This window comes from Syngnathus leptorhynchus, chromosome 8 (genome assembly GCF_054491065.1).
Source record: "Syngnathus leptorhynchus isolate UIUO chromosome 8, UIUO_Slep, whole genome shotgun sequence".
Lineage (NCBI taxonomy): Eukaryota > Metazoa > Chordata > Actinopteri > Syngnathiformes > Syngnathidae > Syngnathus > Syngnathus leptorhynchus.
The window spans coordinates 7,490,074-7,515,977 of NC_141202.1; the positions used below are offsets into that span (position 1 = coordinate 7,490,074).

The 25,904-nt window shown below is 39.2% G+C and overlaps 1 protein-coding gene across 1 annotated transcript in view; it reads right to left on the reverse strand.

Moving 5' to 3' along the window:
• LOC147052229 (low-density lipoprotein receptor class A domain-containing protein 4-like) overlaps positions 1-25,904 on the reverse strand; it is a 92,199-nt gene that overhangs the window by 65,198 nt on the left and 1,097 nt on the right. The window contains exon 2 of the mRNA XM_085919405.1: positions 184-386. The gene's annotated coding sequence lies outside the window, so the exon portion shown is untranslated. The remainder of the gene's footprint in view (positions 1-183; positions 387-25,904) is intronic.

The window sequence follows — 25,904 nt, forward strand, 5'->3', positions numbered from 1 at the left end:
GTTAAAGTGTGCGGATGAGTGCGATGAAGTCTTTTCCTGGGTTGGAGCCAACTATTTGAGTCAGGAGTCTTAGCCAACGAGGGTGAATGAAGGTTAAGGATGTTTGAGGGTATGACGTGGCTGAACTGCAGTCCATCCTCCTAGGCTGGCAGTCATGGGCAATAGCGTGAATTTTTGGCACACCTCTTAATCGGTCTGTCTCCAGACAAGCATCTCATCCATTTCCAGCAGATTCTCGTAGCGTGCGTCTGCCTCCGTCTTCTTGGCCTCAGTCACGGTCTCATCAACGTACGGCCTTGTCCTTCTCCAATTTGTGCAATTTGGTCTTTCCTCTGTCATTTGTCCTGTTGGTGCAGTCTCAAAGGCTCACACTGGTACCATTACAGCTGGAGAGGACAAGAAGAGAAGAGAGGGAAAATGAAACAACAGGTGAAATGAAAACATCCCCTAGACACCAAAATAACCATCATCCATAACTTCCCACTCACAGGCCTTTGACATACAGAGCAGACGACGAGCCACAAGTGTGTGTTTGTGTGTCGCCAATTGTATGGGAAGTGGGTGGGTGGGCGGCTGCCTGGCATGGCCCCCTTTAGTTCCCCTCACCCACAAGGTTCTTACATGAAAGGAAAAAAAGTTTCCCTGAAAGCCAAGCGCCGCCCGTGACCCTATTTCACAGAACAGGGGAGAGATAGAGCACCATGTGGCACTTTGAAGTCGGCCTGATAAACAGGGCTAGCGGAGGAGGCTACAGCTGCAGAAAAAACACAACTTTATTTACATTTCAAAAGTGCTAAGTACCGCTCTTTTGGATCCTGGAAAGAAATAAAATACCACAAAACCAAAGGAGTTTTTTTGGTGGGTTTTAGGGGGGGGATCAGTGATTTTGACAGAGGGGTAACTGCAGTTCAATTGGCGTTGCTCCTGAGAGCATGCAAGTGAAAATAAGAGTGGAAAGAAATCAGGATGAAAATAAAGTATGAAAGCAAGGAAAGGCTTACAAACAGCAACCCCCAAAAAGAAGAAACTTGCAAAAGCAAGCACATAATAAACAAAAGTATGAAAACCCCTCCCATGATTATGAAGCGGATAGATGCGATGGGGGCGGAAATAAGACATAAGAATGAGCAGCGTGGGTTTGAAAGAGAAAAGAAGCGCTAACAAGATGGGAGAATACGGGAAGGAGGGACCATGTTGGCGCAAAAAGCAGACAGAAGATAAACAAACACACGCCCTGTCTGTGGTTTGGAAGAGCTTGACACATATCTCCTCTGCTTTCCTGCTTTTATCAGGCCTTATCACAACACAGTTACACATGACAGCCTGTGCTCAGACAAATGGGACAGCAAAAGAACACGCTGAAACCTGGTAAAGCTGACTTGTAGTCATTTGGAACGTTGGCTTAGAAGAAAACAAGAGGAGGGATGATATCAACGGCGTGCAGTCAGGGCCGCTGGCCATACATCAGAGACACTGACCAACATTTAGAACTTAGTAGATGAATTGTATTATACATTAGCTTCTTTGTGTGTCTTGGCTTTCAGTCACAGCATGACCATTTCTTTGAACCAATCCGATTTTCAATTCAACACTCAATGCCTTTGCAATGACCTCAGCACCTTTCCAGCCGCTGATTAGTTGATTGGAGCAGCTCAAAACAGAGGATGAATGTTATTATGAGTTCATTCAAGGAGGTCTTTTAAAGAAAAGAAGAAAAAAAAAAGAGACTGACTAAGGTCAGCCAACTCTGCACAATAGTTGGCTTTGTTGTTTCAATGTGTCCAAGAATGTATCTGCTACTCCTAAAGCAGTAACAGCTAGCAAATGAGGATGGATTTTGTTCATAAATAATAAGCATCACTGGTGTGTATGATTTATTATATCCATTAAAAAATTTTATTATGTTATTTGAAAAAAATCCAATGAAATATCGTCAGTGCTCAAAACATGTTTCCCCACCAGACTCCCATAGAAGTCAATTCATTATGTCACAGGTCATCCAAGGACGAAATATTACATCTCCAACTACAATTTACATACTGCGTGTGAATACAGCTGTGCAGCGGGGTAGCTGAGGGCAGCCAGCTGACATGACAAGCAATCCAAATCCAGCTTGTGATGATGGAATTTGACCTCAGGGTGGACGCGTTTGCGTGTGCGCTCCGGTCATCTGAGGACATTACGTGTCTTGGCAAAGTTTGGGATCCTTTAAGCTTTAAGACTTTGCATATACAGTGCACCTCCCATCTGAGATTCAAACTCGACATTATTTTGTGTCCTTTTTTGGGCCTTTCTTATTTATTGTAATTCATCTTCTTACATTCCAAATAACCTATGCATGGTGAATGTCGATGGTTGGTTTGTCACTACGGAATAACAATTTCTGGGTTGGAGGCCACAGGGAGGTGAAATCGTTGATGGGGAAAAAAAAAAAAAAAAAAAAAAAACTGCTTTAGTGCTTAATAAGACCCATGAGTGGGTTGTTAGGTTAAGCACTGGCCAACATTAAATTCAGTCATATCACTTATTTGAAATGACTACACTGCAAATATTAAGAAATCAAGTTGGAAAAAAAATGATGTAAGATTACAGATAATTATTAATGAGGGCAAAAGGAAAGAAAGACTTAAGCGGTATGTAATCCGTATTATATACCACAAAATGTCAGCTAGAAATAAATGACCCTTGTCCCTTCCTGACATTTAAAAGGCAACTTTTATTTGATTAAGACTTTGCATTGTTTTGGTGGGAATGGAAAAACTTAATATGATGCCTTTGTGTGAATGAGAGAGCAAGAGAGACTGGCATGAGGCTTATCCCGCTGAAATGACAAGCATACCATAAATATGATTGCACAGAAAGAAAATAAGTGAGATGCTCCTTTGGGGTCAAGAGTTCTGCCCGGAATTTTTTTTTTCAATATGCAACCCCCATTTGTTTGTACTTTGTCTGACTCATGGCTACTAGTGATGGGTTGAGAAAAATCAATTGCTTCACTCAACAGTGTTATAAATGAGGTTCAAGTTTGTTTCTACTAAAGGTAAATATGGACACAGCAGTGTCTGGGTGAGTTTCCACTTTTTGGTGCTGATATAAACATTCAGACAAGAATACTGATGAGGGCCATCACGAGGTTAGATGCACAATATATTTGTTAAATGTTGCTTTCAAGGTTTAAAAAAATGCACAATCTAAGATCAACTTTTGTGCGCAACTAGATAGATGTAACAAATCATATTGAAACTTAGAATTCACTATATGTCCATCATGAGCTCAAAGTATCACGTGAGTGAATTCCCCCCCCCTCTTATTTTTGTCATATTGCCAAGGGAAAGAAAGCAACACAGTTATATAACACAAAATATTTTCTACACCGATGAATACACCCTCATGGAGCATCTTTCTGTTCTACTTCTGCCAGGTTGTAGACAGCAATATGCTAAAGATGCTGCTCGTGGCATAGCATCTGACTGCAACACTCATCTGCAAGTACTTGGGGCTTAGGAAGCATTTGAGTCACAGGCACATTTTTTTTCCTTGGGGTGGCGGGGCCAAGTGTACAAACTCAAAAAATATTTGGAAAAATTTCAATAAAGATTAATGACAAGTTGCCTACAGGGGACGGGTGACAATGTGGTAAAAAAATAAAATCCTAGTAAAATTGAAAAATATCTAAAAATCAATTATTTGACCAGGCACCTGGGGGGTCCAAGTACATTTCATAGTTGAAATCCCACCAGAGTGCTGCTGAAAAAATAGCAGTTTTTGAAGTGATGCCAGTCTGCATCACGACTGCTGTCAAGGTGCCCAGCAGCTTTAATGGCACATAGGCTGTATGTCATGGGTGTCAAACCCAAGGACTGGGGGCCAGATACGACCCACCGCATCATTTTATGTGGCCCGCAAAGACAAAATGTGCATCAACTTCATGTGTCAATCCTAAAATTACAAAATATATAAATATTATGGCAATATTTATTACCATTCATTATTTAAAAAATATTTCAACCGTTTTTACTAGTCTCTGATTTTAAAACCAATTATTCATAAATGTTATAAACAACTAGAATATTATCTGTGGCACATAGGCATGCATGACCTTTTATTTTCAGTTCAATTACTGGTTTTACTTGTTAGGTGAGATGTTTCCTGCAGATGAGTGACTTGAATGATAGTTTTCACAAAATAGCTCTAATTAATGACTTTAAGTACATCACTAAGTCCTCAGAAGCTTTTGGTAATGTGCTCGTAGATCACTTAAGGACAGACACTTTTTCACACACAGATGGACGAAGATAACGCCAGTGATGATTAATGAGAGATCCACTTTACTCTGCTTCATTAGTCCCATCTGTACTGTACTTCAGGTTGACGATCTTGGCCAGTGGCCAGCATGCAGTTCACAAAGGCTTATTAAGGGTGGGCCCAGCATCTAGCGTCTCGCACCTTAGTAAAGATTCAGCTGCTTTGTTTGACAGGAACACAAAGCAAGGATTTTTTAAAGTTACTCAGTGGATAAGCGCACAATATCAAGGCTAAAATGAATCCCTTCTTCAAGCATTGCTAAGGGCACCTTGACAAAGTCAGGATGCAGATTAGCATCTTTTCAACGACTAATTGAAATGCATTTTCTGACTCCTTTTTTTCTATACCGCTCCGTGATGCAGGCAGCACAATAGAGTCGTGATTAGCAAATCTGCAAATTGCATTTGAATCATGGTTAAGGAGTTGACTTAGGACAAGCTGATCAGTGCTTTAAAGCCTTTTGTAAACAAGAAAAAAAAATGTAGAAACTCCCACACTTGCTTTTAGTACAATGCTATCAAGTTGCCCTTAAGCAAAACATTGCACCTCCTCACTCTCGGCTCATTTATTCTGGATCTTGATGCTAGCACAAGTTATTGATTGCTACAAATATATAACCTTAATACACAGGTTCTTGGTGGTGCAAAATTCTCCTAGAAAAAAAAACAAAGGATAGGAGCGGGCCTAAAATATGACAAGAATGTCAATATAAACAGGAATCAACAATGATTTGTTTCTTGTACTGGGGAATAAAAAGTCTGCACTATTTACAAGACCTATTTACAATAATTCTCAAAAACAAGAGTTCTGTCAAGATGACAATCGACTCACGTAATTGAATTGATTCTATTGAAGCTGTTTTACGCCAGTAACAATTAACTGAATTGACTTGTGATGACGTTCATGCATATAATCATTTGCTTTTGGAAAAATGAGCAAATGTATTAATCACCGGCAGAAGTAAAGATGGTTTGAAAATGTGAAACCAGGCAAAAAAAAAAAAAAAGTAAAATCAAACAAAGATGAGCGTCAGGCGTCATTTATCACACTCCTGTCTGTCTCACGCTGTCTGCCAGCTGAGTTGACATATTTGAAGGAGATTCATCAGACTATGTATCATCACTGGTATGGAAAGGCACACACTTTGAAGGTTTCGACAGCTGCAATGACATGGACGCATCACAGAGGACAACGGAGCAATATAAAGAGAGATACGTTAAAAATGGAAAAAAAAAATGCCAACTAATCTACTAAAAGATTTGGGATTTCCAATGGGATGCAAAAGATTTACAACTTTATTGCATCACGGACTGGTTTCATGTAGTTATAAATCAATGCAACCAGAATAGAAACAAATAAAAATAAAAGTATGTGTCTCTTGTGGGAATGGCAGGCAATGACACCTCAAGTGTTTTACATTGTAATTTGGCTTTAGTTGCCTTTACAAATAGGATGTTGAATATGTCACGTTACACAGAGGAGGTTTCATTCTAACAAATAAAGGCTCAGTCAATTCTTGGACTATTATACTGTTAATAGTTTTCTGACCAGACCTGCTCTTCTTATTACACAACAATCAGTAAAATTCGACTGAGAAGAGTCAAGGCAAGTGTCTGGGGAGTCGGGGGGAAATATATGTTCTTAAAGTTCAAAGGAAAATCAGACAGGCAGCAGAGTCAAACAGAATGACCCGCTCTCCAGAGAACAGTCTAACTGTCTGGAAGGAAATAAATTCCTCAGACTAAACACGAACGGAATGATGGCACTGATGCAACACACGTGCACATAAACAGGAGCATCCATTTGCACGCATTTACACGCACGCATGCACAAATGCACAAACACACACACACAGGAATTGATGGGCAATTTGTTGCAAACAGATGAAAAAAAGGAGACAGAATTGTTCCCAGTTGTTATAGACAATCTTATTGAATTGAGCCTCATGATAACAAAGGGGTCCCAAAAACTGCCTCTGCAGGGTCAAAGCATTCATTCGTAAATATGTACTGTGAATTCTTTGGTGTTTGAACCTATGTATATCATTTATTCATACATTTTCATTAGGGCTGCGGGTGAGCTGAAGGCTCTCCCAGCAGACTTTAAGAAATTGCCCAAGCGCACCCTGGAACAGCCAGCCGCTCACAGAGCACACACAAGCATTCACACTCACATTCACACCTTGGGGAAATTTTGTGTCACCAATAAACCTAACATGCATGTTTTTGAAATGTGGGAGGAAGCCTGAGTAGCCGGAAAAAAAAAAAAAATAACATGCAGGAATGCGGAGAATATGCAAACCCAACGGAAGATCTTGAACAATTTTTTAAAAAGAGGCCACTTTTTTACCACTCCCAGTTGGTTTACTCGAAGAAAATACATAATACACATTGTTTCTTTCACAAAACTGTAAATCTTTGTCTTTCCAAAATAAATATTTACACACTAATACTGGATATTTGAAAATGAGTAGCGCAGCAAAATAGAGAATACTCAATACTAATATATCAATACTATTAATTATTTTCTTGCATGCTACTCTTCTTGTTAAAAACACTTAAAAAATCTTTGGGTATTTTTTGAGGCCTTTTTAAAAATTCATTTCAAAGACGAAGGTTGATTTAAGTTGGTCAGGGGACAAATTAAACTTGTAAGTGAAAGCATCACTGTACACGGACTTTTGCGGTGGACTCAACAAAAAACACATTTGCAATTTATTTTATTCCAGTAGATACAGTAACCTTGATTTTGACAATGACAAAATCAGCAAGGTAATAAGGGACCAAAAAAATTTGTCTTATGTGAAATGTGCCGCGGGGATTTTAAATAGAGGGCAAAACAATGACGTATCAGTGAAGGAACACAGTTGGCCTTGTGGGATATTGTGCTCCAAGAATGTTGCAAATTATTTTATGGAAAGGGCTGGAGAGTGATTTTTTCTTTACGTCACTGTACTTTGTCCTTTTTCCACCAATGCTCTCTGCAAGTGCAGGCTTTCATGATAAAAATATGGATCAGTGTTTCCTAACCTTTATTGAGCCACCCTATTTAGGCGCTTTGCCGTCACAGCAGAAGTCCATCCAGCAACGCTCCATTCTCCCAAGCCCTCACTTCAGACACAATAAACGTGTTTGACGATAGCTCGCTGTGTCCTGCTGAATGCAGTGTAAAAAGAACTTTAGTGATGGCACAGCACTGCAGCCGATGGCTTAGGAACTACAATTTTGAAAATTTTTATTGACTGTGAAATTTCTTCAGACAAGCTAGAGTCTTTGTACTGATGCGCAGCAATCCAGAAATAATTACATTTCAAACAAACCGCAAAAGCTCATGCATGATGTTGAGCAATTTCCACGATAGTAGTAATTATAGTTGCTTTTAGCATTCTAAACATAAGATTTTATTGCAGTTAACTTTGTGTGTTTTTAAAGCATTTTTATTTGTATTTAATTTAATGGTTTTTTTTTTTTCCAATTGTAGCTTAGTTATTTTTCAGTAGACAAAGCAACACGCACACACGGACACACGTGCAGTCACAAACACACACGCGGTGGTAAGCTATTTATACAAATGAGCCACCGTGGCTCAGACAGGCTGAACGGCAAAAGTATTAAAGATGCTGTGAGATTGAAGAGGAGAAAGACTAACAACAGAATAGAGAGCGGTAGCTGAATTTCTCATTAACTGTAAATTGAAAAACAGCCAGAAAGGTCTGCTGGTGGGATAGCGGCAGTGATTTGATCTTACTTTTTTTAACCTTCACAAATTTCATGAATTGAGACACTTACACTCTCTTTTGCTCATACAAAGTCAGTGTTTGGACTTTCTGTGCAGGGAAAATCATTTTAACATGCAGGCATCTTTGAGGAAGATGTCGTCCTTCAGAAGGACACCTGTCGATCTGTTTTTCCTTTAAATAACAATGTCATCTTTCCCCCTCTTATATTCAATGGAAATTATATTGAAATGACGATTCAAACAATATCATGCACCAAATTACCTTAACACTGTTGTGCTTTTTCATGTGTTTTTTTTTTTTGGTGCAATTTGGTAAGAGGGTCAAGATGCAACATAGTCTCAAATTATTGACAACAAACGTAATTAAGAGTCATTGAAATCATTGCCTGCATTGTTTATGCTGTATTGTTAACTACATCATGCATATGTTTGCCTTTTTAATGTGGAATGTAGTTAAGAAGTGAATGTTCCTTTTTTTTAGTCAAACAAAGATGCACAGGTAAAAGCAATTGTAAAATGACATCAAATCAGCCATTGATAGCACACAATGGCATTGAATACTATATTTGCAGTGGTAATTCACATAGTACTGAATAGGATGCATATGCCGGATCTTGCTGTTTAATTAATCGAATGGAGCATGGAACATTGTGGTGTTTGGTACGTGAAGGTCTTCGGCTTCATGGAGAGAGTTGAGTCGCATCATTCTCCACTGTTCAACAGCAAGTGCATATTTAATTGTTTTCATTTTTTTTAAATGAAAATGTTTACATAACAGCAAAAGCAATCACATTGAGAACCAGTTTTTTCTTTTAAATTCTTATTATTTAATTCTTATAGTTTATATGGGCTAAAAGCACATTAATCAACTAATTGAAAATATTCTAACGTCCTATATTTCAGTGAACCTTGAGGACTGGTTTTCACATTCTATAAATTCTAATTCAATTAATTACATTAAACATGACTAAGAAAGTAAAAGAGTGACTGAATGAAGACATTTTAACAGACTACTTCATCTTTCAAGCAATTTTACTGCCATAATTTCGAGATAAACACCATTGGGAAAAACCCACGTAGATACATTCATCCTTATTCTAGATTGGAGTTTCAGGTGTGGGTTTTTTATTTGTGGCTTTATCGTTTGATATAGAGGAACACTGACTGGCAATCATTGCATTTATCAATACATTAATTGACAGTTAATTAAAATAGTTTGAAGTAGTGATTTGTGACCACATAGGAAAAATACATGACAAATGCAGTTTAGGAGAATGTAGCTGTAGCAACAATAATGATCATATAGAGTAAACTCAGGCGTTGGGGGAGTTCAGCGAGGCCAAGGAAATGTTTTCTGTATGCTGTCAAGGAAATTCTGGTCGACCATCCGACGCCTCGTGAGGCGGAGGCAGTGCACCTATGTATCGAGGGAACGGGGTGCTGCTCACCTCAACTGGGAAAACCTCTTCAATGAGGGGGCATCTAAGCGGTAGAAAATGGACGGATGGATAAAATTTGATTTAATCCATATACCATGTTCATGACTGAATGCTTGGGAAATGATGCAAAGCCAGTTCATGTTGATCAGGTTGCCTAGCAACACAATGTGCATGGTACAAATATAAAAAAAAAAACTCTAACTCACAGCCCATTATTTTGACTGGATTGTTTATGATTGGCACTTCAACTCCAAGCCTCCATTAGCAGGTGTGAATGCTTCGCACGGGTGAGGAAAAAAAAATCCACTGGCGCAGATCCTTTATGTTCCACTGATTAATAAGATATAATGTCCAAATTCAAGCGTCATTATAATGCAGTAGGGATAGTTGGGCTGTGGGCGTAAAGTATAGGGGCCACGTCTCGCACCTCCCGTCGACACAAACAGCCGAGTTGCCCGGGGAACACTCATCACCCATCGTTACCAGCAGACCCAAAACGTGCCAAATGAGGGTTCACCTTTAAGAGGCGCCAGACCTTCGTACAGCCTCCAGAGTGTGCAAGAGAAAGATCTTACACACCCAGTGCAAGTTTACAGTTCACTCGTTTATCGCAGAGGTTGCAGAATACCAATAATATATGCATGTGAGGTGCAGATATTATTTTTCTTCTATTGGGGTCACTCTTCTAATGTTAAACACTTGAGTATCTGTTGAATGGTGTGTGTGTGTGTGTGTGTGTGTGTGTGTGTGTGTGTGTGTGTGTGTGTGTGTGTGTGTGTGTGTGTGTGTGTGTGTGCATGTGTGTGTTAGCCTCTCTGGTGTTCCGTGACAGGGTCAATTGAGACCATCGACATGTGCTAGCGTTTAAAGAAGAAATCGTTTGCTCAATAAAGCGATTGAAAGTGCATATGCGGCCCCATAGTCGCTCTTTACTCACAATCTATTACAAATTACAAGTTGTTCTAACGAGCAGTGGTAAGCTTTACTAAATGATACTAAAATACTAAAGTGTTAAATGATCCTAAACGAATGCGCACTATTTTTCTTTCACTGGCCCGCGTTTGCATAAATCTGCAGTAATAGTCCATGTGGAAACTGCCAAATCCCTAAATATAGTGAATCATTTAAAATATAAATGGGTTTACTTGTTTTGACATGCAGATCTGTTTAAAGAAACAAAGGTGATATACTCACGGAAAGCAATGACGGGTGGATGCACGAGTTTATTTCATTGGGATTAATTGTTCTGGTTGTCATTAGACATGTCTGGCATCATGGATAGATGAATGAAGATCTATTTATAATTAATAGTCATTTCAGCACATAAGTGAAACTCTGGATCATTTCCCACCCCACCCATAAGGAGATCTAACAGCACACAGTGTGTCACGACAACCTTCTTGGGAATCACTAATCCAGCGAATCGACATGTTTTTTTTTGTTTTTTTGTTTTTTTGTTTTTTTTTTTTTAGTCAAGATCTACATGTGGCAAAGGCTTGTCTGCTGTCACTGTAAACACAACATATTTGAAAAATGTGTCACACAAAAGATATCTGCCATTTCCAACATTTTTTTAATGCAGGCAAAGCTGTCAATTTGCCTAAGAAACAATTTGGGATGTAACCGACGGGGGAAAAAGAAAAAAGGGGAGAGGAATGACTAACAGGATGAGGGGAGACGTTGGATGGGTTGAAGGCGAGCGGCGAAGAATAGAACAATGTGGGTGAGGAAAGGAAAGAAAGAAAAGGCATGGATGGGAGTAAATGAAATTAAAAAAAAAAAGTGAGAAATAGAGCCTGTCTGGCACAGTAGACATGAATGCAAAAAAACTTCAGCCAGAAAAAGGAGGGATGTGAAAATGAAAGGGAGAGGGGGCTAATGCAAGGAGGGAGGAGGGGAGTGATGGAGCGATGCGGGCGAGGAGGGAGACGATGCTGACAGAAGCAACCAGGAGGGAATCATTAGACTTGATGGACTCACTGAGGCTGCACTTCATAAACACTGTCTGGCTTGCGAGTATGCATGAGTGTGTGAGATGGAAGTGAATATGAAGCCTTCTATTGCATGCAGATCTATTTTGTCAGAGGTTCCTCATTTGTCTGTGTTTTCTTTCGCGAATCGGCAGAGGGGAATGGAGGGAATTGTCGAAATGACATTTTCGGTCTGCCCGTCTGCTTCTATCAGAGTTTTTGTTTTACATCAGTATTTTCATACCCTCTGTTAGGATTTTCTCGTTTTCTTCCAACAAGAACTATCATAAAAAAAAAAAAACAGCACTGATCTACTAAAAGGTTGCAAGCTTATAAGCAGTCTGGCACTTTTTTGCCATATGACCACTGCCCAATTGTTTGTTTCTACTTTTTGATGTGTATTAGATGCGCTTTGATAGATCGGTGACCGATAGTCATCGGGCAATATATGTGAGAAAAAAATAGGATAGGTACTCAAAGCCCTTCATGACCCATCATCGCCCTCATTGCGTGCTTATTAAAGATACCATTCGCGGTGAATATTGAAACCTGAGCTGTGAGCAAATTTACACTTCAATATTTACTTTCATCAGCAGTACTGAGTACACTGCTGCAGTTAAACTTGAGGAATTGACCTGGATGTCATTATTTCACACAACCTAGAGTCACAGTTTGCTGCTAAAAAATAAAACAAAAATGTGTGTGTATAGGGAAAAAAAAATATTTTGCAAATACAAAAAGGCTTTTTCCATTTGCTTTGCTTTTTATCAGTCTGATGATATTGAGCTGGTCACCCCCCATGAGTAACAGCACAGTTACATCACACATGTTTCAAAACCCAGAGGCAGCATTTGGTTTCTGCCCCACTGACTATAATCTTACTAGGTTTTATCAGCCTTGCACAGACAAAACTGGGTACAGCACCTGCTGGCGTTGATGATCGGATGCAGGTAAAAAAAAAAAAGCAGAAAACATGAATAAAATGGTGAAACTCATCAACACACATACACCCACACACACAATGTGCCAATGAATGTGATGCAGCACATCAATGGTACTTTTAATTAAAGTCGGCAGAACAGTCAAGTATATCAACAATACAACGTTCATAAAAGTCACCATTTCTTTCACTTTTCTTTTTTTATTATTATCAAGAAATGTGGGAACAAGTAATACCAACCAGAGAAATGTCATTTAATCTCATAATAATAATAAAAAAAATATTCTTTCACTTGGAAGCGCACAAATACAAGCACTGTGTATGCACTCATTGAAAGTCCAGTATAGGAGTTGCACAAAGCACTTTAGCCAGAACCTGCAATGTACTTCCACTCTCATCAATGACTCAATTGTGTTCGGCCTACCTTTATTTAACTAGTAATATTGCTCCATGTCGTTAAAAAAGAAAAATCTTTCATTTGTACACTGCTTAAATGTCAAGTTGTGCTTTTATCCTACATTCATGGGTACACAGTGTTACCTTGTTGAACGTAAATTTAATGGATATTCACAAAGCCATCAAATGACTCAAATTGTAACTAATGTTGCTGCAAAAATGAGCTTATTCTTTGCATTTATTTCATTTTGCGATCCAAGTATGCAACAGCTAAATATATGTGTGTGTTTATTTTAAAATTTTAATTACCTTAAACGCTAGTAAACGCTTTATTGCCCAACACGTCTAGTTAAACAGTAGGAATTCGGTGAGTTCTTTTCATCCCACAGCAGTCCAAGCCTTTTGGAGTTCACCGAGAGTTGTGTTGAATAAAAGGGGCCAGTGGGTTTGTTTCAAAAAAGTTACACGTTCTGAAATGTGGTTTTGTTCAAAGTCATGCTTGTTTCCGTAAAATATTTTGTCATCCAAGCCTCCCATGAAGTTACGTAAATGACAGCAGACAGTTTTATTTGTTCACTATGATCCATCCATCCATCCATCCATCCATCCATCCATCCATCCATCCATCCATCCATCCATCCATCCATCCATCCATCCATCCATCCATCCATCCATCCATCCATCCATCCATCCATCCATCCATCCATTATTCGTGCCGCTGCATGAAGCTCTTGAGCAAAAATCTATAAATTAACTGTGTTACATTTAAAGTTGCATGATTCAAAGCGTGATGGGAAAAAGTAGTGGCTTAGATTCTGAACTAACAATCTTAGGCTAAGTTTCATCTCCAAGAGGAAAGTCTCACTCAGTCATCAAGAAGAAGTTGAGAATGTTTCATTGTTTTGGTTCAAATTCAACCTTTTCACACATTTATGATAGAAGTCTTATAAATGTTACTGTATGACAAGAAGTGGAGCTTATGGTTGACCTGTCTAGTCTGACTCTAAATATTTTTTTAGCACAGAGAACCCTTTTTTTGCACTTTGCTCCCTGTTTATCCAGGCACTGCATACCAAATAGTTTGGGCTTCATATTCATTTGCAGCCAAGACCATACTCTGGTGCGGTGGTGTGCATCATAGTGAACAAATGAATAAATCACTTTCTTAAGGATAACGATTAGATTGGCGGTCTGCTATCTCCAACACGAAGGCAGCGCTACACAGGAATGTATCTTCTTGAAAAATAACCTTACAGCGCTGAAGTATAAGCACCTGTCACACCTCAGCTTTGCTTCGGTGAGAGTTGAATGCTCTGATGCCAGGCAGATTTAAGTGAAGATGTGATAGGGCCAGACAGGAAGTACAGCGAGATACTTTTGCCAGTCAATGTCAGCAGCACCGCTTTATCAAGTGCAGTAAGATCTGCTGTGAGTTGGCTTTCAAATGGATAAACTGTGGTTCCTATTGAGTGTAAACAGGGTAATAGAGTTTGCACTTCAACTGGAGAAGAAAAGTTGAGAGGTTTTGGAATCTAGACTGATTCCAGTCATTCTTTATTGTCAAAGCAAATTCCAAACCTTCATACTTGTTGCGCTGTAAGGTCGTTATAAAGTCATTTGAGTTTCTGAAGGTTCCAAGTTGTGTGAAGCAATACCAAAGAGGATGTACATTCTTCTCGTTGTTCTATTGCTCTCTGTTTTACCTTGCTTGCCCTTACTTTGACAGCTATTAGCACTGACTGTCTTCTCTCCGGCTCTTTCAGCTATCCACTCATCTTTTATTAACCCCCATTTTCTCCTGTATACAAAAAGCCTTAAGGTTTGTGGTTGGACTTAAGAGCCTCATGGACTAAGACGTGCGTGTACAGTACATCAATACTTACTTATGATAAAAATCCAATTCCTTAACAGCTTGAGGAAAAGATAGCTGACTTTTTGGGGAGTCTCAAAGAAATATAAAGTGTCCAGTAGAGATCTTAGTTCTTGCAAGCTTGCATTAGCACACATCAAAAAAAGTTTTTGCTTACCTTTGCACTTTAGTGCAAGTTCCAACCAAGATATCTGATGGATTCAGTACTTGAGAGTGTGTCTTTGTTTGAGACAGTTCACTTTTGCACTTCTCTTAAGCATCACAGTTTGTGTACATACAGACTCACTGATTTTGTGGTCTAAGTGGGAAGTAACAAAGACATGAATCTAACCAGTCTAGATTAAATGCTGCACTTTCACTGTCCATTTGTTCCATATTTTCTCTCTTAATTCATTTTCACCAGTCATTTTCTCAATTTCATCCGGTGTAATTCGTCTTTGTCTTTTCCTATTCTCCTTCTTTCTGTCATTAAATTAAATACTACAAACATCATGCCGCTTAAAATATTACAACTGCAACAGGATTGAAATTGTATCCATCATGCTTTGCCTGTAGAGTTAGGAACAAAGATGATTTGACATTCTACTGTAAAGACCTTTGGAAATTTGTCATTCAGCTCCTTTCAAAACAACACCAACTGCTGCAAAACATACTGAGACATGAAACAGTTTGACGTGTGCATTCAAAAGTTAAGACGGTGTCAAACCGGGTTAAGCTGTAAAGGTTACGTTGTATTTTAATTTCTTCCTGACACTGTCGAACATAAGAGTGTGCCACAAAATCAGTATGGCACTTCAAGTCTATTTCTAATATATTGAATCCACTCTGAGAACACCGAGGCCATCAAATCAGCGCGGCACTTAAAGTCTATTTCTAATATATTGAATCCACTCTGAGACTTTACTTTTGATCAGCTTACAGTAACTACAAGACAAACCTGTTAGTAACATGCCAAACATTAAATGAGTGCTGCTGTAACTACAATGTGAGCCCAACCAGATGTCCTTTGTACAAAGAAATCTAAAATGGAAGATAAAGAAATACCTCAAAGTGCTGTAAAGTAGCTTGCTTCGCCGCTTGGCTTGTACAAACGAGCAAGTACAAACTCCATGTTGCTTGTTGAATCCCAAATATGTTAAAGAGCTGAAAGAAGTGTCATCAGCTAATGTTACTGGGAGAGGCATGAAAATCAAATTGCATGCTTTGAATATCTCCTGGTACTAAAAATTGGCAAAATGAAATCATGTGAACAGCGGGTGTGTTTTGCATGGTAACACACACACAAAAAAAGTCATCGATTTGAAAAATATGCATTGGAAAATATTGAATTAAAAGGATAAAAGTTTCATTATCTTCTTCAAGACGTGCCGGTAATTCATCAGTTTAAAAAGTGTAGTGGGGAAAATAACACGATGAAACATTTTATTAAAAAGAGAAAAAGCCACTATTAGCTTTCCACGGAAAAATTTAACAGCAGGCGATCAATTGGGTACAGTGCAATATTAATGAGATATTCTGCAACCGAGGAATAAATTATTTTTATGATTATTGCAGAAGCTGAAGTAGCTTCTCGGTACAAAATGTAACATTTATACAACCCCAAACTTATTCAGCTCATATGAATGTAAAAAAAAAAAAAAAGAGTCAATCCTGGACCGGCAGCAGTCAAAAACTCCACCTTGACAAATAATTCCATTCCAATTCCATTCACACCTATGGCCAATTGTCTCCAGTTAACCTGACATTCACATATTTGAAGTGTGATAGGAAAGCTCAACATGTACACGGAAAGTGTGAATTCAAATATTTGTTTTTCCATCCCTCCGAGCTCCCCGGACTGCATCCAAATCATTTGATAAAACCAGAATTAATTTTACCTTTCAAGCAGGTTACTACAAGGTTGGTGTGAACATTAGCCTTGTTACATTGGATTCAAGCAACAAAAGCAATTAGTTTGTTGAATATGAATCCCTTCCCCAGTTTTACGGTCATTAAACAGAAGCAATGAAGCCTCACAGTTCACAAAAACCCACAGCCAGTCCATGTGTATAAAATTACCAGATAAAGCCAAGAAGTGGCATTACAATTTAGATTTTTTTTTTTCTTCGAGCAATTAAACATTCATCCTTCAGAAGTGCACCTGGGAAAGATCCAATAGGAACAGGACTTTTTTTGGTCAAATGCATTAATCGCAGTGACATTTGGACGTCATTGCGAAACAAAACAAAACGATATTTTGTGGGTTATTTTGTCATCACAGTTTGCAGTTGTTCACAGGATCATTTGTGTAAATGTTTTTCCATCCACAAATTTAAAACAACATCAATATCCATATTCTCATTCTCCCTGGGAACTCCGAACAAAATCCTCCTCAGCTGCAAGATTTGCTTCAGTTGAATAATACACATCACCAAGTGACCCATCTTAATTTCCTTCTCCCCCCACTGCAATATAAACACCCCCGATGATCATTTAGCTGTAATAGATTTTGTTGGCACCTCTCATCGAGTGAATCATTACAAACAGCAGGTCTGCCTGTCAATTCCAGACCAATTCAATACAAACCCATTCTGGAAGGGAAAAAGGGGGAAATGGCTCAAACCTACACCTTCAAGCCTCAATAAAGCAGAAAGAAAACTCATACAGAGTGGCAGGTGGCCAATGCCACAGAGATGACATGCACCAACAGCAGTCTAGACATGTGGGCGCTTAATGCCAGACAGAGGATTGTGGCAGTGACAGACAGAGGGGCTGAGACAGAGCATGAGATGATGAGCCTGAAGTGGCTGACAAGAGAATTAAGCAGACACCGAGTGGGAGGCAGGTGAGCTCACAGGGTCTGTCTGACCTATGGCTTCTGCAAGGCAACACAATGGCTGTTGTTGGTGTTTTGCCACCTGAATCGACTCGGGAAGTCCATTTGAAATTGCAAATCACCACTTGTGCCTTATACGGTGAAAAAGGAAGGAGATTGTATGAATATTTGCAGATGTAATCAATATAACACACAACTCTTGATTAAAAAAAAAAGAGAGAAAACAAGGCATGATAACAACTATCTTCTATCTAAACAATCTTGTCAGCAGGATGCAGACAGAATCTCTTATTATAAAACATTCCGTAACTTTTTCTTATCTTATGTCTATAAATATTATCATGAATTATTCTTGTTATTATAACAATTACATATTCTAAATTTGCTAGAATTAAAATGCCATGACTACCTTTCTTCTGCTCATTGCAAATCAATTCCTTAGTCTGTGTTAGCTGCTTGTGCTTATGTGCTGTTATCTTACATTCTGTCCATCTTCTGGGGCCTATTCCTAAAATTGAGTGACCTCCCCAATCTCAACACTTGTGGCATGACAGCAAATGCTGCGCCTAACATGTCATGCAGAATATGCAAAGTTGAAACAGATAAATTCCTGCTTGTTAATATCTCTTTGTGATCTGAGAAGAGTCTATAGCAGTCTTGGAAACAAATACAATGACATCATTCCATTTTTGACATCAACTCGACTTTCATCGCATGATGTCAACTTCCAAAAAATCGAAACTCCTGCAAGCCTTATTACAAGTTTGTGAAAACATCGACATTTTCACATAACAGAACACACGAGAAGGCGACAAACACATTTCTCCCGGGCGGAAGCCAGCTTTCGCATATTTCACGCAAGCTTATCTCTGCAGTTTTCTGGACACAGACAAAACATTCCTGTTTGTAAGAAACACCGTAATAGAAGTGGTTGCAGTTAATGCGTTTATCATTTCTACAACCGAAAGCCCTGAAGCAAGAAAAGTAAAGCGGTAATGGGTAATGGGAGGGAGATAAAGGTGAGAGATGGAGTGAAGAAGACAAAAGAAGGGAGAGAGGGAGCAGAGAGAACAAAACTATGCTGCATTGCAGCACAGCCAACAAATATGACTTCTTTGTAGGCCTGTTTATGAGGACGCTGCCATAGTCTAGTTACACACAGGTCTTTTCCTCAGAAGCTTATCACGCATGACCTTGTTGAGAGAGAGAACGAGAGAGAACGAGAGAGAGAGAGAGAGAGAGAGAGAGAGAGAGAGAGAGAGAGAGAGAGAGAGAGAGGAGGACACTTGGACAGACCCATTATGACCTCTTTATCATCTTGTGAGCCTGCTGTGTTTATGAATGTATTTTACCTTAACCTATGAATATGTGCAGCAGTCCAAGAGCAAAGAAGAATGGGGAGAGCTATTTTTCCTTCATGGGTTATTTGTGGCTCTAAGGATGAGACTGCGGTGATCAAATGTATTTCACTTCACTATCATCAGCAAACATTCTTGGCAATGTGCACAATGCCATTCATTCAGTATACTTCAGTTAAAGTTACATAGCACTGAAAGGGGAAAAAGGCACTTGCATTTTGAAGAGTATTAAACACAATTTTACACTACAACAAACATCTGTAGTAAATCAGTAAATCACCGAACAGCGGGACAACAGAATTGGATGACGGCACTATGAGCCATCATAATGCTGCATTGCTGAAAGAGGGAGACAGACATTCGCAAAGATAAACACAGGGGACACTGAGGCAAGTGCTCATATAGCCGGCCGGCAGACAGAAATGTCAGTCATCAGGTTATTGCTGTCAGTCAAAGTTCCTGCAGTGTTTCTGTCTCACGTCGACATTTCTACTGTTCAATATCCTTTCCACTTTTGCGTCCATCACCTGTAATGAGGTTTCTTGTATGTGACCTCCATCGAGTATACGTATTTTCATGCATGAAGTATCTACAAAACATGGATCCATAAATGATGTGGTGGTTGGCACATCCACATTATAGCTTCTGTCTTTATAGCTTTATGAGAATAAAATGTAGATTGCATTCTTATCAATGAAATATGCAGTTCTCAAGGACTTACCGGTACAACCATATGCGATCCACTGTGGCATTTTTGCTATAGAGACAGAGAATATGAAAATACCACAAAGGATTCTATGTATTCAAGGTAGGCGGGTTTAGCGAGTGGGCCACCGGTGGCTTCACTGCTTGTGATGACAAGTATGCGGCATTGTCATTCCGTTAATATATACGTACAAAGCTATGGAGCCTTATCTCACTTTCTTCTTTGCCTTTTGATTGGGAAAAATACATCCAGAAGTGGCAGAGTATGGCCTTTTATGGCAATTTTTTTTATTTGTATTATTTCTTTCTTTTTTTTTTTTTTTTACTCCTGATTCTAGTTGTTGTTTGCAACTGTTTTCCTTTTTTTTTTTTTTTTTTTTTACTCCTGATTCTAGTTGTCTGTAACTGTTTTCCTATGGGCATCGTATTTTGTTGTCGTCCCAGAATGCATTACAGACATGAAAAATATGGCAGGTAAGATGTGTCAGGTTAGGTTGCTTATAAACTGGATTTTTTTTTTTAACTTACAATAAATTATTATACATGTCTAACAAATTATTTTAATAGTAGAGGTCCATGTTTGTATTTTGAGATCCATTTGTCATGATGGGGCAGGGTTCCTTTTAAGTCATTTGGTGGAGTACACACCATTGCAGACTCTGAAATATGGAAACTATTCATTGATGAAATATTCTACATCTCATGTGTGAAAATGACCGTGTCAAATATTTTTTAAATACTAGACTTGATAGATTGCTCTATGTTTGATTTGCTGAAAAGGGACATGCTTTTGTGAACCCTCAATTTGCCACCCTCACCTACCACCGTGATCGTCCTACTCTTCACCACCGCATATTACTTTCATTCTTCATTCTCATTCATTCTGCAGAGGAGCTCCTCATTGGCAATTTTCCCCGACCCTGTCATTCCGTCCTCTTGCAAACCTCTTCATGGCTTCCCCCCCCTGCCTTGTTCGTCTTCTTCCACTCCAGCCCTTCAGAGATATACATTTAAAACTCTCGTCTCTCCTCTCTCAGGGCAGAGATCAACCTCAGCCCATTTCACACACGACAGAATGTGTTGTATGCCTCTGATGTATGTATGCTACTAGTAGTGGCAGCACTGATGGGTGGCAACATGCAGTGATATGGAAATGAGCAGGGTGTGTAAGCAATGTGTCTTGGTGAAGGGCTACAGTTTCAATTGAATTTCAATTCACGATGCCAGATAAAGGTCTTGCGGTTCCATTCGTAGCCCTAACATACTGAAATAACAACAAATCAGGAACTTTACTTTTCTTCTGATTCAACTGAAAAAAAAAAACACATGTGCATTCCCATCACTAAGACATGGAAAGTGCAAATATCAAGTTTAAAAATCACACTTGATACGTCACCAACAGTTTCAGTTGTCCAACTGCAAAATGTATATTTTCAAACAAACAGACAACTAAATAATTGATTCTCTGGATTTAGCACCAGATTGATCAAAATCCAATAAAACAAGAAACCAAACTCCATTTGGGTACAATGCTTTAGAGGCTCCTATTAATGACAATTCCACTGAAAGTCCATATTTTAATCGCATCAACATTGCAAATAGAGAAGTGTGCTTCTGCTGTGATAGATGGCACCAACCAGCAAGGAAGTGCCAAAGCAATAGGATGAGGCAGGCAAAGAGAATCTCTTGCTCCTCGGGGCCCAGTGAGCCACCATCTGCCCGGCGGCACAGGAAGCGGGTGCCACCACACAAGCTAACATGTTTGTATGTTTAGTGCCATATGTTGTTCGCCCATGTATACATGCACAAACTGGCAGTGTTGACAAAGGTCTAGTCGAGCATCAGATCAGTTAAACGGGAAGTCAAGCCAAACATTTTCTGTATGATACCTTCTCCGCAATCTGAATAATTTAATCTAGCAGGTTATCCACAGGTATTGTTAGATGAGCATACGTTCAGATATATTGCATTTCAATCAACATTTGTTAGGTAAAGCGGCATGGAAAGTTGTAGCTGTAGTTCTTAAGTCCATCTGTGGGGGTCAGTCTTGGTCCAGCAGTGCCAAGTTGGTTGCGGTTGACCCCTGCTGAGACGATGGAATCTTTATCAGGTCTTCTAACATCTTCAAAGCTGGAAAGATGGCACAATGTCTGTTCCAGGGCTCTTTGAATACACAACCCGTTGTCTGGGTTTGCTTCTTTGGTGACAACGTAAGTCTCCTTATCGCAGGTTTGTTTGTTCCAAATGGGTTCGTAAACCCACGATAAAGCAAGATGGTGGAATTCCCTGGTGATATGTTCCTTTTGAAGTTGGGTGAGGAAACAGCATGGTGTGGAGGTCTGGCATTGGGGGTCTTGGCCATGAGGAGGTTGGGTCCCCTTGCGACATTTCAGCTAATACCTTAAAATTGCCATAGCTAACACATTTAGTTTTTGATCTGCAGTGACTGGGCAAAGTCACTTGGCTCAGATATGCTAAGCAAGACTACTCTGTAAAATAAGTCATATGCGTGGCACCAGCTCAGAGCAAAATCAATCTTAGTCTGTCCAGACTGCAGATGCACTCAAAATCAGAAAGGCACAATCAAGATCATGCTTGTATCAGAAAACCTCAAATATTCTCATATTAGATTGGTTTGTTTTTTTTTGTTTTGTTTTCTAGATGAAAGCAAACTTTTGCAACAGACTCAAAGCAAGACACTTGAACATTTGCTGCAAAGTGGGTATCAATGTGCCACACGAGGAAGCATCAGACTACAAGAAATATGAAATGCAAAAAAAAAACAACTTTGAAATGTTTTTCCTCCGGCTGTGAAATATGATCAATGGTCATTTAACACGGAAGAAAAATCAATCTATTCATCCATTTTCCTCATGACAGTATTGAACACAAAAATATGATATCAAACATTTATTTTTATAGGTTTGTATTTGAATAAAATACAATTTAACAAAAAGTCATTAGTCATTACGTGCCTGCTTGGTCAAATTAATGTGTGTGTAGAAGCCATTCAATTTCATTAATAATATAGCAGAGTCACTCATGAGGTTGTGGTTCATTAGCCGCACTTCCATGCAGGCAGTTTATGTTTTCCGTCTCTAAAGTATGTGTCATGTGATTGACTGGCAAATGGTGACCATTTTTCACTCAAGGTCTGCTCAAATGGGTTCCAGCTCCCCTAAACTGGATCCGAGCAGAGGTCTAGAAATGTCTTGCTGAATGGTGTTAGGTTCATATTTGCATCAGTGGCAGGTCAAACGTGCAATTCCTCTTGCAGCGAGAGTGGGCACCTTGCTAAACCAGATGGTATTAAACCATTTCCAGCTCATGAGCCTATTTTAATCAACTCATTCTCGCTCTGGGACCCGGTCTCATTAAAATACAGTCATATGTCACCAGAATCGGGCCACTCCTGTTCTACAGGTTGAAGAAACTGCCATGTAAGGCCAGACCGAGACAGTCCCCTCTTTGCTATGTCTGGTCTAATTCCCGGCAAGTTCAGCAGGAGTTCAAAGTACCTTACTTTTGACATATTAAAGTATGGTCTGCACAGCACACAGTCACAGACTACATCAATAATGCACCGGGCAAAGCCAGAAAACAACTCTGCCTTCTTCAACTAGTGTTGTACACACACCTACACACATACACACTAGTGAGAGATCTATAAAGGGTGCCTGCCCCGTGTGTCAGTAGTGTGCATTAAATCTCCTGGTTTATGTTGACAGTCTCCATTGTTTCATTGAATTATCACAGATGAGTTGAGAAGTATTAAGTACAGCAGCACACAATAAATCATCTGTCTTATAAAGAAAGAAAACTGTAGATTTTTTTAAGAAATCAGGTGCTACAGCCATGATGCCGGATGAAAGGGAAAAACCGTATTGGGGAATCCGGGTGGAAGGTATTATGTAATGATATTCTTCGTGTGTCATTAAAAATTGATTAAGACTTGTAAGACTTCAATTGAAATGATGCTTTGACTTACGAGTTTAATTCTTTCCATGAGCAAAACACTCTTATCTTAAATCATCTTTCTTCATTGACATGAATGGAGATAACATTCATATGTTCTAGCCCACAATAAACCACCAACTAAAATGTATGTTTTTTGATAAGACATGTAATAATATCATGAAATCCCGTGTAAAAAAAGTTTAACTTGTCTATGATGATTACACACATAAACACAAATTTTGGAACTTCACGATAAACATCCATCCATCCATTTTCTGTACAACTTAGTCTCACTAGGGTCATGGTTGAGATGTCGCCCTGAATTTGAGCACGAGGTAAACTCTTAACCCTGAACTGATTGACAGCAAATCACATGCAAAACTTGTAGAAATACTTATTGAAAATTTAAAGTTGAATTATGCTAACAAACGCGAAATGTTGGGGAAAGCCGTGCTGCAAGCACAGAGAAAATATGCATGCAGTCTACAACACAGCTAGTTTGACTTCAGCTATTTTTTCCCATAGTAACAGCAGCTGGGGAAAATCTCTCATCAAACTGGAGTCATTGTCAAGGGCGTCTTTTATGCAGAATGGTGAAATACAATAGGAAAATGAAACACCTGAGCCCCTGGGACATATTGGCTAGTATTACAAAACCGTCCATTCGTTAATTTTCAATAACACTTATCGGGTTCGGGTTCACGTGAAAGCCATCCATTAGATTTGGGAGATGAGCAGCATGGACCTTGGACCCTGAACCGATGACCTGTCACGGGGTACATTCCAAATCTTTAAATCTTTGGGTTATCCATTCAAGATGTTTTCCTGTGAGGAGGTTTGGGAATATCCGGCCAATAGACGGTGGCCAGTCCTGTCAAATCATCCATCAATCATCCAGTGAAGGGTGTAGGTCTAGGTAAATATTGTCAGAGTCAACTTTTTAAAGTAACATTTACGGTCATGCAGAGTGAGTTTACTCACATATTCACTTTTTTTTTTCCAATCCTATGTATACACTCTGTTGAAATGTGCTAAACGACATATTCAAGCGAGCGCGCTGGATGTTTTGCCCCCAGCTAAGCCGTGCCCCATAAATCACATCACAATGTTTACAACCTTTAAATGGGAGGATGCAGCACATTTTCTTCTTGATGAGCCAAGGGGCTATTATGTACACCAAGAAGAATAATAAGTAAGAACTAATCTGGATTATTCCTTTGACCACAATACCGAGTGAGATCATAGCCAGCCATTTCAAACTAAAAATAAAGACTGACGATTTTTGGGTCTTAAAATGGTACTGAACACTGGTGGCTGTCCAGTATAATAGAAAACCATTACCCATTTTTATCAAATTGGATTATTCATCTGTCGGAGAACGATGTGGGTTGGGATTTTTTTTTCCAGAAAGAACAAAACAACTCGTTTCTTAGACACCAACCTGAATAGCAAACCAGCATTTTGGGTTCGAGTCCAATCTCTAGTAGCTATCAAGAAACCCACAATCGCATTGCCACTGATTAAACAATCAAACTCTGTGATTGAATATCAGTGACTTAATGTGATCAAATAAATCTTATGTTTTAATAATCCTGGACAATGGCAATTTCTAATTCAAAATGTTCTTTCAGTGATATTCACTCCCCAAAAATACACACTAACAATCGCTAAAGGCATGAAAGCACAGGAGACAGAGTGTATCTGTACACAAGCCAGACAAAGGCACACACTCTGGCGCAGGCTGGCACTCGTCTTTGCCTGTCTCGCGCCTTCTCTTCAGCAACACAATACAAGTCCCATTTGTGTGTCACATGGGCTCTGAGACAGACAAGGCGGCATTATGCACAACTGGCTGCAGATCAGGTTCTATATATGGCAGAGTGGGACAACGGTGCTCTTGAGCAATGTGTGTAAATGTGTGTGAGGGAGTTCAGGTGAAGGCCAGCAAGCCCTGTCGAGTCTCACACACTCGCCTCGGGAGGTGAGAAGCTGCTAATTGGTAAAGGGTAAACGCACACGCATAAACACATATATGTACACTAATGAGAACTAAGATGGAAAAAAAAACCCTGACATTTAGTGAGGCTTTTGCACAATGAGCCATGAAAAGCATAAACACAGACTACAAGACAGGAACATTAGTCTTTTACTAATACTGTCCAGTCTTTAAGTTCACCACATAATGAGCTTTGCTTTTCTTGATTAAATCATGTTTGATTGTTTACCCACTAGCTGTAAAAGCACTAGTAGTTTCATCAGATTCAATTCAACCTACCAAATTTGAAAAGAATCAGGCAATTTGAATTTCCAGCACAGTTCAGATCCAGCACCACTGAGTGATGAAAAATTATTTTGTAAGATTACAACAATAATGCAACAACAAAAAAAGTGGGTTTATCATTTCTATTTTT